At 44.9% G+C, this 15,642-nt stretch overlaps 2 protein-coding genes across 5 annotated transcripts in view; both read left to right on the top strand.

Moving 5' to 3' along the window:
* Positions 1–15,642, top strand: part of LOC120948316 (dendritic arbor reduction protein 1) — a 321,415-nt gene that overhangs the window by 38,519 nt on the left and 267,254 nt on the right. The window lies entirely within an intron of this gene.
* The window catches only part of LOC120950864 (FMRFamide receptor-like), a 65,788-nt gene that overhangs the window by 25,315 nt on the left and 24,831 nt on the right, over positions 1–15,642 (top strand). For 3 of the 4 annotated variants that reach the window (XM_049605911.1, XM_049605912.1, XM_049605910.1), the window contains exon 3: positions 6,063–6,144. The exons of the other annotated variant lie outside the window; for it this stretch is intronic. The gene's annotated coding sequence lies outside the window, so the exon portion shown is untranslated. The remainder of the gene's footprint in view (positions 1–6,062; positions 6,145–15,642) is intronic. 4 annotated transcript variants of the gene reach the window in all.

Here is a 15,642-nt window from a genome sequence, read left to right as displayed (position 1 = left end):
TCGAAACGAATTTCCATAATCTGCCTGCCGTGTGTGTGTGTGAGTGTGTGTGTGTGTGGCTAAGATGCTCGTAGGTAGGTGCCGCTCTGCCAAACGGCAGTTAAGATAAAGGACAGCAGAAGTCAAACAAATGAGAGCTTGCCGACATCCCGCTCATGAAAAGCTCCCACGGAAGACACGGCAGTTGTGTGAGTGTGTGTCAAACGACGTTTTTCAGCTGGTTGTCACCGGATCGGATGACCGGTAGTGACCGTGTACCCCTCTTTGCGCAACACACTGTGTGTAATCTGCACAATCGTTCTCCAGTTGGTACTGGTGTTGGTGGTGCCATTTTATTGGACACATTTCCCGGAACCCCGAAACCCGCACACCCGACGTTGCGAGATAACAGATGGGCTAGATGACGGGCCCGGTCTATGATATCTTAGTGAGATTAACTTTTTTTTTGTCTTCTCCGCAAAAAGGCACAAAGATCTAAAAAGGCTGCAAACGAATTCATTTCATCCGGTGGTGATGAATAAGAGAAGCATGATTTATTGCAACCATTACGTTTTTTTTTGTCGCTCGCTCGATGTTATGAGCATCCTTTCCGGGTTTGCAGTCATGTTGCAAGACACGTTTGCCTACAAAAACACAAAACTAAAATCTGTCACAAAAAGGAAAGCGTTTTCTCTTAGTGGAAAATGAAACGGCAATAAAGTAGAGAGTCGATGTCGCTGGTGTGTAAGTAAAATGTGTAGCATGCGCTTCAGTGCTGGTACAAATTGCCCACCGCGTAATTGCCACGGGTAAATAAATATACGATTTGTAGTGAGCAGGTGAACAACGGAAAGGTAAAAACAGACTGCCCATTTGTGTGCGATAGTTGCGGCTCACATCCCTACCGAACAAATTGGCCTTGTGTCAGCAAGAAATTGATCCTCAGACTCTGACCTGCCCAGACAATAATCATCAACTGTGGCTTTTTATGAAAGGATTACCGTCCGGTGGGTTGAAGGAGGTTTTATTCCCCCCGTTTTTTGGGAAGCATTCGATATCCTCTGCCCTGGAAGCTATGCTGCCCTTTTAGCGGACTGGCCGACAATCGCAGAACGGCGAACTCCCGCCTTATTCGCTTACATCCGCTTCCGTGGGTATGCCAATCGAGAACGTAGCATCTTTCCTTTTTTGTTGTGCGTCGGTTCCTTTTACTTGGAGGCAATATTGTGCCTGAGCCCTACCCGCAAAGATGAAGCGTTTGATGGTTTTCAGTCGTCAGCAAACTCATCCCGGGAGTAATGTGCGGCCAAACTCCAAGCAATTGGAAGCTCCGGATCCGTCGGATTAGCCTTCGAGCGGATGAGGTAACGTAAAATCCACTACCGCCACAGATGGACACTTGAGCGTTGGATGGATTTTGGTTTCACTTACGATTCTACATCGTCTAGGCTTCTTTTCGCTTGGAATTCCCATCAACATAGATCGACTTTTGGATGGAGAAAAAGACGAGGTTTCCCGCTGCGAGTCCGGCGAGTGGTCAATTAAGAGCGAAAGAAGCATCTTTACAAATCTTCTGTACAGTTGAATTAATCTTCAATTTGTAAAATTTTTTTTTCGTGGAATCCTCTGAAATTATATCTTTGAAAATACTTCGCAGGTATTGAGTATCCGTTTCCTAAAAATGATCAAGGAAACAGTTTAAAATTACATTTCTTTACCAGTTCCAGGGGCTGTAGTATATAAAAAAGATTCATTCTTGGAAAATAATCATCTTTGAAACGAGAAAAGTTTCATTATCGATTATTTTCTATGAAAACTGCGAAATGTTTTTAGTACCAAATTTCCTGCCTTAAATTGAACCTTGTCCAGCACAACGCTCCAGGTTGGTTTATTTGCTAATTCTTCACACCTGTGATTCTTCCAAATGATATAGAAGCCTTGCCAATAAGTGTCGCATTCTGCTCATCCCAACGATCCTACCGGGGTGCGTCTGGTATAAAAACCTGCTCCATTTCCCAGGTGTCCAATATCCCATTACGATCCGGCCTTATTCGTTTGCCAATCAATTTAACCTAACTCAAGAATGGTTTCACTGGAAACCGGTGGGTCACTGTAATCGGTTCACAATGATTCTACGTACGATTACAGCCATGCGATAGCACGATGCGAGTGGGATGAATTCGAAACAGCGCTCGGGGACTGAATAAAATACCCTTCGTGCTAACAAATGCCATTCGCTCCGGTCCGGCTGCTGGTGTGTGAACCTTTTGCAAGGACTGTCTGGCTATTGAAGAAAGGGTTTCGCAAGCATTATTGGTCACACAGGGTCGAAGGCAACCGGTCCCGTGAATGTGAATCGGATCCTTTGTGAACTCCCATCCCATTGAACGGTTTAAACTGGCATTAGTTTGTTTTCGTGCAAGCAAAACTAATGAAGCTCGGAATGACGTACGCTGGCTTCGTAGATTAGTGAGAAGCTGAAAGATACGCCACGGGTAAGTAGGTGTAACCCGTGTGCCTTCCAGCATGAACTGACAGCTAATTTTTCAATCCAATCCTTTTGCAAGTGACGTGAAGAACGCACACACACGCACACACACATGCAGGGTTGGAAGTTGTGCGACTTCGTAAGAGCATTACTCAAAAAGCCACGCCGCCGGAAGGTACAGCGCATTCGACTTTATCAAACTCCTCTTTGCAACGCTGCCCCAGAAGGTGGCGAGGAAGTAAAATCGACCTGACATAGAATCCCGCGTTCCAGGAAAAGCGCTTCGAAGCAAATTATCAACCTCCACGGAGAGGTGTGTAAGCAAGCAAAGTAAGCAAGCCAGTGCGCGCAGCGACGGGTACCGGGTGGGTATAGAATATGGTAGGAACACGTGGCACCAATGGCGAAAAAAGGACACATCAATGTCAATCTTGTAAAATTTAATATTTCTTTTATGCGTGAGCTTGCGTTCTTGGTGCGCCCTATGGCCGGAACTCCCATAGCCTTTTTACTGGGGCGATGGTTTCGCTTGCTTTTGCATCTTTTTTTTTCACTAAGACACTCCATGGGAGCCTTGTTGGCAGAGGGGGGGACAGAGCTTCACTTTGCTTCTGCATTTGGTGCCCAACGGGAAAACGCCAGCGGCAACAGATAAGGATTATATTTTTCCGCTCGGCGAAGGGCAAAATAACGGCACCGGAGTGCCATTAGCGCGCCGATGTGGCAGAAATGTGATTTCCCAGCTACACACGAAGGCAGCCACGAATGGGGGCGAGAGAGTAAAATAGAATTGTGTGGCAATTGTACAATAGGAATTACAGTTACAATGTCTTTTTTTTTTTTGGCTGTGCCTCTCGTGCCGTCGTACGTAGATTATGGATTATTATGAGGGCGGAAAAAGAGATAACGAAAAAAACAATAATAAAAAACGAACAGAAAACGGGACTCGCAAATTCCTCGTACCCGGTTGTTCTTTTTTTGAAAGCGATGCAGATCAGAGGAGAGATGATAACCCGCTTGAGTGGCAGGTTTTTAGAACTTTTTTCTTACCTCACTGTACCTCCAACTAGCTAATCGGAGCCGAGTGGTTTGCTGATGGCATTGCACTGGCCAAGATCAAAGCAGATCGTGAGCAATTGCACTCAACCAGAACATATTGCAGCGCACTGGAGTTGAAGTTGTGAAGCGAGATTATGGTGATGCAATCTCATTGTGCGTCATCATGGACGGAGAGCGTATTCAATGGTGAACTACTTTTTTTGTTAACTTATTCAAGGATAACTTTTGTTTTATATTTGTTTCTATTATAGCATAAAACACTACTTAAACTAGCAAAAACCAATGTCAACGATGCTTGCAATTCATGTTAATAAGCTTAAAAGGGATAAACTAACATCAGCCATCAGCAATTAAAAAACGACGAGCTATTTAAAAAGTATGCCGAACGATGTTTACCAATTGCAAACGATGACATCGCGCAACAATTGGAGTTGGAGCATATTTGTTCAACATGCTTCAACTGCTGCACTTAACACAAAAACGATGTAAGAAGCATTTAATACCCATCTACTTTTACCCATCGTCTATAATGTGAAGAGCATTTTGCAACCTTTTCAACCGTCCCATTTTCAATTGCTCTTTTGTTTTACAACGGTCATGGTGGGTGCCAAAGAGATCTGATCTTCTTTTTTTGCCCTTCCCTGAACCGATACCGCAAAGAACAACAAAAAAAAAAAACCCGCACACAATTCAATTCTTCACTCGTTTCGGTTTGCCAGTATTCAACCCTGCAGAAGCCACAAATTGCGATGGTTGCATTTCCTCGGAAGCACAGAGCTTTTTGTTCTTCCGTTTACTGAGCTCCGTAAGTCTTGCTGCAGGAACGCAAGGCGCTCTCTGTGCGAATTATGTGCTGAAGCATGGGCACGTTGGTGCGCTCCGTTTCGCACAAAAACCCGAACCCAACCATGGTGAGCAATCACATGAAATACAACGCATTCCGGAGGCATGTTTCAAAGCGCGCTCACTCGATGACGCAAAATCCCCGGCACAACCTCCGCCCCAAAACCCCACGGCGGACACAATGCAAGCCGGTAATAGTGCCGGGAAGCCCCGTCTTGCTGGAAACGAACTAACAGGAACGGGACATTCGCCTGATCTCCGGATAGATATATATTTCACCATTAGTGGAACAGATATGACCGAGCGCTTTGGCGCATTCGGGGAAAGCAGCTCAGTGCCAGCAAGCTTGGCAAGCCGTCCGAGCGGATGCGAACTTTCAGCACCCGTGCCCGAACCCCCGGTCCGAAGCATCCGGGGGTCCGGACATATGCTTTAGGGTTAGGACAATGGGGCAATGGATGCCCAAAATGATACGCTACACCCTAGAGCGTGTGTGCTACACACAGACACACAGTGCCATAGTCGCGAAAGCTTTCGGAAGCCCGCAGCACGCTTTAAAGTGTACATTTTATTCGATTCGCACTGGCAAGCAGGCAAGCAACCGTCACAGCGCGCCCTTGTGTGTAATAGGGTAAGAGTTGGGCAGCGCGCGCGCGGGCGCCCACTTTGTTTTGCACTTCTTCGTGTGCGGTGCCACTTGGGCGGAGGCATCTCGTAAATTTCCCTACTTTATGATGACTCATTTTGTGTCGCTTTCGGTCGTACGGGGTCGGGTACGGTGCTACTTAAGCGAGCGGCCAATGGAAGAGCGCTAAATTTCAGGTGTCACACTTTTGCCCATTGGTATTGGTGGCGGATAAAAAGAAATACAAACGAAATGTGTTTAAGGTGCAATGAATAGATGGCGCCGGGGAAGTGCAAACTCCAACTATGGTTGGAAATTTATTGCACGTAAAAGCGGCGCTTTAGGCTGCCGTCTATTCGCTTGGAAAAAATCAATTTCTCAATCCGATGGTTTTCCTTGGTGTGGTGAATACGGGTTTCATTTGATTCATTCACATTACTTCCATCGCATACATTTCCAATACCTATGAATGGCATTATTTTAATATCGGGTTTAAATGGAAGCTAGGGAAGGAGAAGTTTGCAGCACGTACAGCTGCACACTTTACTATATTTTATTTTACAAAAAGTGTTTTTACAGGGTTTCTCACGATTTATTGGTCAGTTCATATGATTTTTTATGTATCCCATAGATTTTTGGTTCGTTCCCATATTTTTTTGGTATTTTCTGATTGGATATCAATACAATTGGACCAAAAATTGATGGGAACCAACCAGTAAATCGTGGGAAACCTTGTATTGAAAACCAATCTCAATGTTAAACACCCCAATGATGTTTTCATTAAATGTCGTACCATATTCTGCGAACTGCGATGCGTTGAAAGCTACCACGAATCGGTAATTGCATCTAGAAACACGCCGTAGAATGTTTTAATTCCCGTATGTGAAATTCATGTTCATCGAAATCTATCGCATGGCAGCTGCCAAAAATGCGTCCATCTAAGTTCTTCTCGGAAAGCAAGGGAAGCCTATCGTGATGCGCATTTTTACGACAAACAATTCTCGAAACCACCATTAACAGCGTTCTTACTGGTACTATGCTTTTTTCTCCCCCTTTTTTCAAATACAGGTATTGAAACCCTGGTTCGCATTCGATTCGTCTTCGCCTTGTAGGCTTGCAGACACCCAGCCGCACCCGGTGCAATTCGTAGGTAAGTCTCGCGAGTGTTCAACATCAATAGACGAAAATCATAACACAGCGAAGATCAGATACATTCTCCTGCCACTCTGCCAGCCTGTTCTTAGACAGGAGCACACATTCGAGGAAAAACGTCCCATTGCGCATGAATCAACGCAGCAACATACTGTTGCCGGTATTGTTGGACGTGTGCCAGTGAATGTGAAGCTAAGAAAAAAAAAACAAGCATAAAAAGGGAAAAATGCTGAAAATTGAATTACTCAAACAGCAGCATGTTGCACACATTTTTCAAATGGCAAAGAAGGAATCCACATTCCCAAGCTACAGTTTGGAGCCTAAAACTGAACAAAAACAAAACGACTGTGTACAGTTAAATTTGCTGTAGACTGTCCTGCTTCGTCCTGGTTGGAGAAACCGCACCATATTCGGTGACAGGTTTCAAATTTATTGCACTTTTCGCGCCTTACGCCTCCGTAAATGTAGCTTTTCAGTGTGAATAATTGAATAACTTCATTGCTCTAGCAAAAACTAGTTGTTGAGTCGTTAGCGTTAGTGAAATGAGTTAGTACTTAGTTTAGTGACAGATATTTGCTCCCGAACTATGCACTGTACTGTGAGCATTGAGCAAACAATTTAATTAGCCAGAAATATACCCATCCAGAGGATTATTGCTCTGAACATTTCTACACTCAAATTTTCAATCAACACACTCAATCCACAACAAATTTTTGAACACGTTTTTTAGGCTTTGCTGAAGCTTCCTGAAGGTTAGGGAACATTTTTGCATATAAATTTAGCCCGGATTAGCGAACGACCGTCGCACGCAACCTGCGCTTTTGGTAGGATTTGCGTTTCGTTTTGCGTGTGCTTATCCTTCCTTCCACGCAACCCCAAAATCCCCACGCACTAGCACGAATATTGCGGATACTCCCCGAAAAAAGAAACTAAACTTTGTACTACTTGAAAGTGTTGCAGCAGTAATAACAGCACGAACGCGTACTGGAACGCAATCATTAGAAAGGATGGGCGGACACTAATCTTCTTTTGCACCCATCCCCACCCGGCCCCGTACCCCCCAATAGCAGCCGTGGCCGTGGCAGCGTAGCGGCAGCAAAAAAGAAACGCACAAACAAAGCTATTCCATTAGTGAGAGAAATGGAACATTGCGACAGCGGTGTGTGCTGGAATGAAGAAATTAAAACCGAAAAATTATAATAATGCTGCTGCTTTCCCCGCTCACTCGCTCACACACCAAACAGAATTTATCAGAACCTTGCAGCTTAGTACCGCAGCGCCAGTAACGCTATCCGCAGCTAGCAGTGACAGCAGTGCGTGTGTTTGAGAGTATTTTTTTTGTGTGTGCGTTCCATTTTTTAGTTCTACTTTTACGGTGCGCTGTCGCCGTAGTACGTCGCACGAAATTACTCCCGAAGAAGATGAAGAGATTATGATGTTGTTTTCTTTTATTTGTGCGCTCGCCACAAGCCACCAGGCTTCTCCATCGACGGTTAGGGGTTTTTGTTTGATGGCGTGTGCTGGATGTATTTTTCTACTTTTTTTTACCCTCACCATTTAAAACCGGACCTTTTTTTGGTTGGGTTTCATTTTACTCACTCGACACGCTTGGCTGTAGTTTTTGTTTTCCCTAACCCTCCGTCATTTCTCTCACGCCGCCAGCAAGCGTGTTCTTGGGCGGGTTTACATTGAACGGTCAGCTAATAAGAGCCACTCCTCGTTGTGCTGCCTGCCTGCCTGAATAAACATAGCCTTTGTTTGTGGCGTTTTCTTTTGGCATTTCGTGTTTCCGCATTCAGGAAGTGGTTAAAATTCACTGATAAATCCTTCGCCCCAGACTGAATCGCCACGCCACATCGCATCAATCCAGCCCGGCGACGCTCAGCAAAGAACTGCGCCACGCAAGAAACGCTCCCAGCACAGCAATAGTGGGAATAGTGTTTTGCCCGCAATGCTCTTTGCACGAGCTGTTTGTTTATTGTTAAACTGTGTGAGGTTTGGATTGGCGCAGAAATTCGCATTCGCCGCCGCCTCGTTTGCTTCAGCTTTGTTTATTCCCGAGCCAGAGCGGGAGCGGCGCGGCGAGTTGGCGAATTCACTTTCGTTAATTAAATGATCATCACGGTTTCCATTGGTTTCCGTTTGCCACTGATTACATTCATCCTCACACCGTCTAGTTTGTTGTTTTTTCGCTGTATAGTTTTATCCTTTTTTGTTGAGCTGGAACTCTACTCGAAACGTTCAAAAAAAAAAAAGCTACACTAGTTTTTCGCCAGACAAAAGTTTCCACGTTGCTGGTTGTTTTCCTCGCACGTCTGGTACAGTTTACTACTTCCCTTTTGCGAAGGTCAATCCTTGCCTTATTGGTGGGAGGAGAAAAGTCTTTTTGTTCTATTCCGCAACTGTTTCTCATAGAGCAAATTAATAGCAAACTTCTGTACGGGATCCGCTCCATTCTTTGCGGTTCACGATTCGTTAGCAAGATGGATTGGAAGTTGGTTTGGATGAAACTGTGCAAGAAATTCTGCCCGCTAGTCTTGATTCTTCCGATAACAGATGCTCGTCCGTTTGCAATGCATTGCATTTACCCGCCGTTCGGTTCACTGATGCGTCGAGACAGCATAAAAGAAAACCTTCACCTCGCACTTTTCCCCACCGGCCAGTTGAACCCGTGACCTCAAAAACTTTAAAATTGGTTTGTTTGCGAAGAGAAGCATGAAACTATCTCGTACATTGGTACGAGCACCGTAATGAGTAGCCTGTTGGCAATTTGATTGCTTGTTGTTGTTTAAGAAGCCGTCAAAGCTCATGTTTGCATGTTTCATCTTGTTTGCGCTACGATGATTCATGAGATGAATACACAAACAACCGAGCAAGTTTTAAGTAGTTTTTATTTATTTTTAAACACATTTTTTTTCTCCTATAGAGTCAATAAAAATACATACTAATGCACTCGGAAACATAATCGACACGTGCCTATTAAGTAATGCTTTTAGTACAATTCTAGCACAACATAACCCTGATTGCTCTAAGCGCCATCACGTGTAATTAATCCACCCTGTGAGATGTGTTGTTTCTACGTGTCACAAATGTTTGTTTTCCCTTGCAGCATCAGCGCAGTCGCCTTCCCGATCGACTGCGTATCAAACGCTACTGTTTAGATGGACGAAACCCAGCCGACAGAGCGTTGCGCACACGAGTATGCACAAGAGTTGCATGGGCCGCCACCATCGGCAGGAATAGCGTGTGTGTGTGTGTGTTGGTCCGCGGTTCATCACCGGCACAGGGCCGTTCTAAAACTAATCGTCTAGGACGGTATGCGCTCCATTCGTCCGTAATTCAAACTCTCGGTCCCATCCAAGGGGGGCCAAACATGACATGAGCAGGGCCCCGATCCGCGGTATATTAATAGTGCCTCTATTTGCTCGACCGCTGATGAGTTGGTTCTCGCACCGCTTCCCGATTCACCTTCTCCCCCAGGTCCACCGAAATTCTACGCGTGATCGAGCGAAACGGGTAATGGCCCTGATGGTGGATCCATCACCTTCAAAACTAGAAGGATGATCTATATATCTAGCCCTACCGCTCCGCGTGCATGGTTCTTTCCCATTACGGTCTGGCAGCTACACACACACACACACGAAATTTTGGCACAGCTTCTAAAACACGCATTTAAGCGCACCGCAAGTACTTCACCGTATGCGCTGTCACAGAGCGTTTAATGGACGTTGGACAAATATTTGATGTATGTTGCCGTGTCGCTGAAGTACTGGGGCACTGTAGTACAGCACACACGCCAACATTGCATACCCGCAGCCAACATGCCAACCACCTCAACGCACGCACTTCTAATCGGGGATTTTTTACGTCGCTTTTTGTTTTGTTGCATGCATGTGTTTTGACACGGGTGGTACCACACCGGCGGGTTCGATATGCATAATGGAACGGCGAGTTCAATTATTGCGTACGGGAAAGGTCGGCAAGCTTTCACGTCAATTGATCTGCTTTATTCGCTTTTAAAAATGAGATAGAGCTAGAGAGTGAGACCGAGAGCACCAACAAAACAAGGTTTAACAGCTTTGTTTTCTACATAAATGCGATGGAGAGCGATTAACAAATAAAAAAAAACAGTAACATACACACGTGGCAAAGTCGTTCAATATAGGTAATTGGATGTGTTTCGAGGTATCGTTTTTTTTACGCCACTTGATCGATATTTGTTTCAACTTGGTATAGATGTATATTCATTGGATTAGACGAAAGAGCCAGTTTGTTTTAATTTGCCCACCACATGCGTGGAACCACAGATGGAAGCTGAAACAATTGCAATATTTGTATTCATTTGAACTGAGTATGTTTCTAGTCGCCGACTGCATAATTGCAGCATGTTTCGTATTATCACATGAGCATGTCGCTATGTTTATTTGATACCCACTATAGGGGACGTACAAAAGGCTGCATTTGATCTTTGAACTAAAAAGAGCAAATTAATAATATGTTTGCTTTGCTTGGAAATCATCATACATTTGATTTGAAAAGTACCTACGCGAAAACGATTGTACACAAATAACTTATGAACAGCTGTTTGTATGTTATTAGTACCAAACAACAAGGATTCTGCCTCAAAAATGTCTGCTGCCTACTACTATTTCAGGCTTTTTGGAAGTACCACTGGTCTTGGAGACAAGGAAGCCTCTTTGTACATTATGATGTTCTCTCTATGTTAACGACTTAACATCTGTGATACCTGAAGATTCCTGCCATGATGTATGCTGATTTTGCATGTCTCCTCGTACACTGACTGCTTGACATTGCAATCTATCCATGAAGATTTCTGTGATAGGTGTGTTAAAAATGATCTCTGTATTTCTATCGAAAAGTGTGAGGTCATAACATTTCATAGATCAGAGAAGATTATTGACTTTTCTTACAAGCTATCAGGTTCAATAGTTCAACGTAGCAATGAGATACGTGACATAGCAATTATCTTAAACAGTAAATTGAGTTTCAATCGTCGCTACCAACACTCCTCTAGCAAAGCTTTAAAAATGCTTGGATTCTTGGATCTGTAAAACCATCAAAGATATTATGATCCGACTTGCCTGAAGGCTCTGTATGTGTGTTTTATGCACATCCAATGCTGGATATGTATAATATGTATGCACCAAGTTGAACTCTAGGAGACCGCGGGTTTTCGCGCCTGATCTACAGTTACAATGATCCTCATCTTATTGAGAAATTTCAATGAATGCTATAACTTGAAAAAGTTTCATAACTTGAATAAATTGAAGATATCCATTTGTCGACATTAAACTTCTAAAACAAATTGCTTCTTTTATATTCGGCGAATAGTTGAACTTAAGTTAGTGCCGAGGCCAACTATACGGCCATACACTTATGAACACTATAGATAAGTTATTTTCGTCTTTTGAAATAATCCACCATTATTTCGATAACTTTCTTTTGCTAATTATTCATTCCATACCCTACAGACCTTGTTAATGGATCATTACTTTTTGCCCCCCCCCCCCCCTCCTCTCCTCCCACGCTGGTGGCAGCAAATGCAAGCATTATTTGGATTGGACCAATCGACCGTGGGTGAGCTGGTTGACATTTAATAAATCACGTTTTGCTGTGTGCGAGAGGCCCCCATCCGTGTGTACTTGCGACCGTGTAAATATATTCCAATAGATCGATTTGCTTCGGATTGTATAAGATAACAGTGGATCAAACCCCAGAACCAGCAGTGTTGTGTGGTGTTGTCGCGCTTGGAATAATTAATTACAGTCAGGTGAATCATAATTTGCGCCTGAGTTATGTCTCATGGTAATGAAGCTTGTAATGGAAATTTTTGCCTGTAAATTATGTGATTGTTTGCAATCCCATTATCAGGTGACGCATTCATCCCGATGATCAGCTTTATGGATTGGTGAATATTTAAGTTGATATTATTATTATTATTTATTCACTTATATTACAATATATTGCAAGGTCTTCAAAACAGTCTGCAACATTGAAATAGAAACCTCAAATGATGTAATTTAAGATTCACTTTAAAATTTAAACCATACCCAAGAACGCATTGAAGTGCCACAAAGTGGCATTGCTGTTTCACTTTTAAACACCCATCACGCCATAAATAACTCATTCGGTTCAATTTCGCATACCATTCAAGGCTCCAACGGCAACGGTTACCACCTTCATGCTCATAAACGGCACCACCCCATGATGTCTTGCGCGTGTTTGCACATTTTCACGTTTCACGCAGCAAGTTGGCGCGTATGCAAACGAATGTAAATTGTTTCCGATTCTAATGGGATCCAACCTTCCCTATATCCTCCCCGCCAATCCATCGGAAGCAAGTTGTAGCCGCCCAGTGCGAGAAGTTTCTATAATTTTGCACAGACGAAAATAAGAGAAAAAAAATCCCCCAACACAACCGAGTGCGCTACTGCCATCCAGTGCTGACCGGATTTGTGTCTTACCTTGCCGAACGCAAACGATGGGAAATGGATATTTCCCGTGCCAGTGTGGCTTACACTCTAACCCCACAGCCCGGGTGTGTGTGTGTTCGTCGGGTGCACAAATTGGTTCAATTCGTTGCAATACCCACCGAGAAGTGCGCACGGCACACGAAAGGTTACGAGGTGACAGGATAATACATACCGTCCGGGGACCGGGCTAACCCCGGGGTTGCTAATGTTAGTCAAAACGATGGAAGTCGCACAGGCTCGGAAAGCTCTTTGTTTGTGAGGTTTTGCGCGGTTGTTTTCTCCCCTTTTTAGCACCGTGGTGCGGTATCTACGACACCCATTCAGCACCACAATAGCAAACGCACGGGAGAAAGAAATGCCATCAACGAAGCTAATCTCCGCTGCCCGAAGCAATCAAATAAAGCAACAAAAGCTTCCATTCCTCCGCGCTTTGCCCGCTTTGCCCGCAGCCGGCAAAGTGAAGAGGGAAAAGACGAACCTCCTCCCGACGCAAAAAAAAGAGAAACAACAAAAACATCCTTCCTATCTTCCCACTGAATGCCAATTGAGGTGTTGCTGGCATTCAGCGCCAAGCTTCGCCGCACGGATGTGTACCAATAAAATTGACACTCCGATTGTGCGCATGGTGCTGGCTGCATCGCTTCTCGCACATTCCCTGCATGCCAACGGTTCGAAGGGAAATATCGGCAAATCAAAAAAGGGAGAATCGGCTTCCACATTTGTCTTTGTCTTTCGCTTGCCGATCATCACCACGCACGCACGCAGGGGCGAACTGGTTCTGGTTCAAGCACACTCGGGCTGGAATGTGGTCATGGAATTGTATTTGCTGCTCCTGCCCATTCCATCACCAGCCATCACGCTTCGACCGAGCGATGGTGCCAAAATGCCGCACTAATCCTTCCGTGCCCTTTTTCGGGCAGGGATCGGTCACGAGCACAAGAAATGCCATTTTTAGGCTCCGTGCTGTATGCACACACACACACACCCGGTTCCGCTCATTACGCCCCCGATCTGCAAGCGCCTACACCCAGGCGTACATAAATAAACAGCTCGGAGACAATGAAGCATCCTTTCGAATCGAATCGATAGTTTGCTGGGTCGTGTGTATGTGTGTGAATGAGCTCCGCCGTGGCCAGGGTAACCGACGAACCCTTGGAAACGTGGGCCACGCGAGCAGCCAAAAATCCCATAAGAAATGCAATCAATCGTAATCTCCTATCCGCCAGTTGCGGATTCGTGTGCTGCGAGCTGTGTGCGTTGTGTGCTGTGCGCTGGTGGTGGCGTGTGGGTCGCGCTGCGAGCGAAACTCAATAAATCATCTTCCCATCAATCAGCCAGAAGTTGTGGTACAGATTTTCCGCTCCTGCCGAGATTTTGTTTTTTTGGGGGGAGGGAGGATGTTTTTATTTCTCACAGCGCTCTAGTCGCAGCCGTGGCGCAGTTGGTTCGATTTATCGCTTGTAAAATATTTGACCATCGTTGCTCATAATGCCATAGCGCGCGCCCGTTCGCAAGGGAAGCATAAAATTAACCAACATTCCTTCGCCTTTACGACTGGCACGCAACGGTCGATCGGTCGAGAGCTTTAAAATTATTATTCTCTGCTCCTCGCCGTACAGAAACGGGCGGCGACGAGTCTCAATCACAGCGAAATGTTTTTTTGATTAAGCGAATTTTTATTAAGCAAGCGTACAAGCGTAAAATTGTAATCAATTACTCACTTACCCAAACTTTGCATGGGTTGAGCTGAATTTTTTTTTATTGAATTTCGGTGAGTTTTATTACATGAAATGGATTTTTGATGTAATGAAAGGTTTTGTTAGGCCCACAATGCTGCTTACAGAAAAGTATTTTAGACTTATGTTGCAAAAAATTAAGAGTTATCATCTTTTTCCTCTAACGTGCTGTGGACCAACGTGTTTATTATTTCTCGTCCTGAGTACACATGGCTTGCGGCTATCGGCTCATTACCACTGTCACAGCCGATCCCAACAGTTCAGCATTCAACCCCCCCCCCCCCCCCCCCCCCCCCCCAAAATGCCCTTTTGTTCCATCCGGTTAAGCGCACACGTACAGTTCTACCCTTAACGGATGATGATTTTTGTTTTGCTCATTTCGATTTCGACCCTTACCATCCTTCAACATCAGCTGCCAAGCGTAGAGAATCAAATAAACAAATAGAGCACCGAAAAACACATTACACGGAGCGCACCCGACCGGCACCACCGGCCATCGAGTGGGGGGTCTCTTCCGAGGGTCCCCCTTTCACCCGTTTGTTTGCTGTGTACCCTTGTGTTGTGCGCTGTCAACAATCGTGTAGCCTTTGGCAAAGCACCGGATCTAATGTATCCCCCCCTTCCCCCTCCTCCTCCCCCCCTCGGTCACACCGTTTAGGGGACATTTGGGGATGTATCATTTTGGGAGGGGACAGCATTATGCAGACCAGCATACCACACACATTGATGCTCGCTGGCATAGAGTAGCTCCCATTGCGGGGAAGAAAATCGTTCCTTTATTTTGGCTAGCTGTTTGTGCAGCGGCGGACAGCACAGGACAGGACACATGGCGAATATATTATTTCCTTGTGAGAACCAAAATCTTGGAGGAAGCTTGAAACAAAATCGATCGACATTGATGGGTAAACGGAGGCAAGACAACCCGTACAAACAAAAATCGTACACTTTTGTTTGATGTGCCATTCTGCCCATTCCGAATCGGTTTCGTACCCGAGTCGGCGCTACTAAATTCAAGCAAAAAAAAGACACTGTCGAGGCGAGATTTCACTCGATCGATAGCAGAAACGAACGCTTTGCCGCGCTTGAAACGTTCAACCTTATCAGTGGTTGCCTCGAGCTGATGATGAAAATGCAATTTGTTCTGCATTTGCCAAGCTCGCGCCTTTTTTTCCGGTCGGCTCCACCGTGTCATCGTTCCGTTTGGCTTTCCGCAACACCGCACGCCACAAAATATTGAAATGCTTTGCGATAACACCGCGACAGGAT

The sequence above is a fragment of the Anopheles coluzzii genome, chromosome 2 (genome assembly GCF_943734685.1).
Source record: "Anopheles coluzzii chromosome 2, AcolN3, whole genome shotgun sequence".
Classification (NCBI taxonomy): domain Eukaryota; kingdom Metazoa; phylum Arthropoda; class Insecta; order Diptera; family Culicidae; genus Anopheles; species Anopheles coluzzii.
This window is presented reverse-complemented; position numbering and strand designations above follow the sequence as displayed.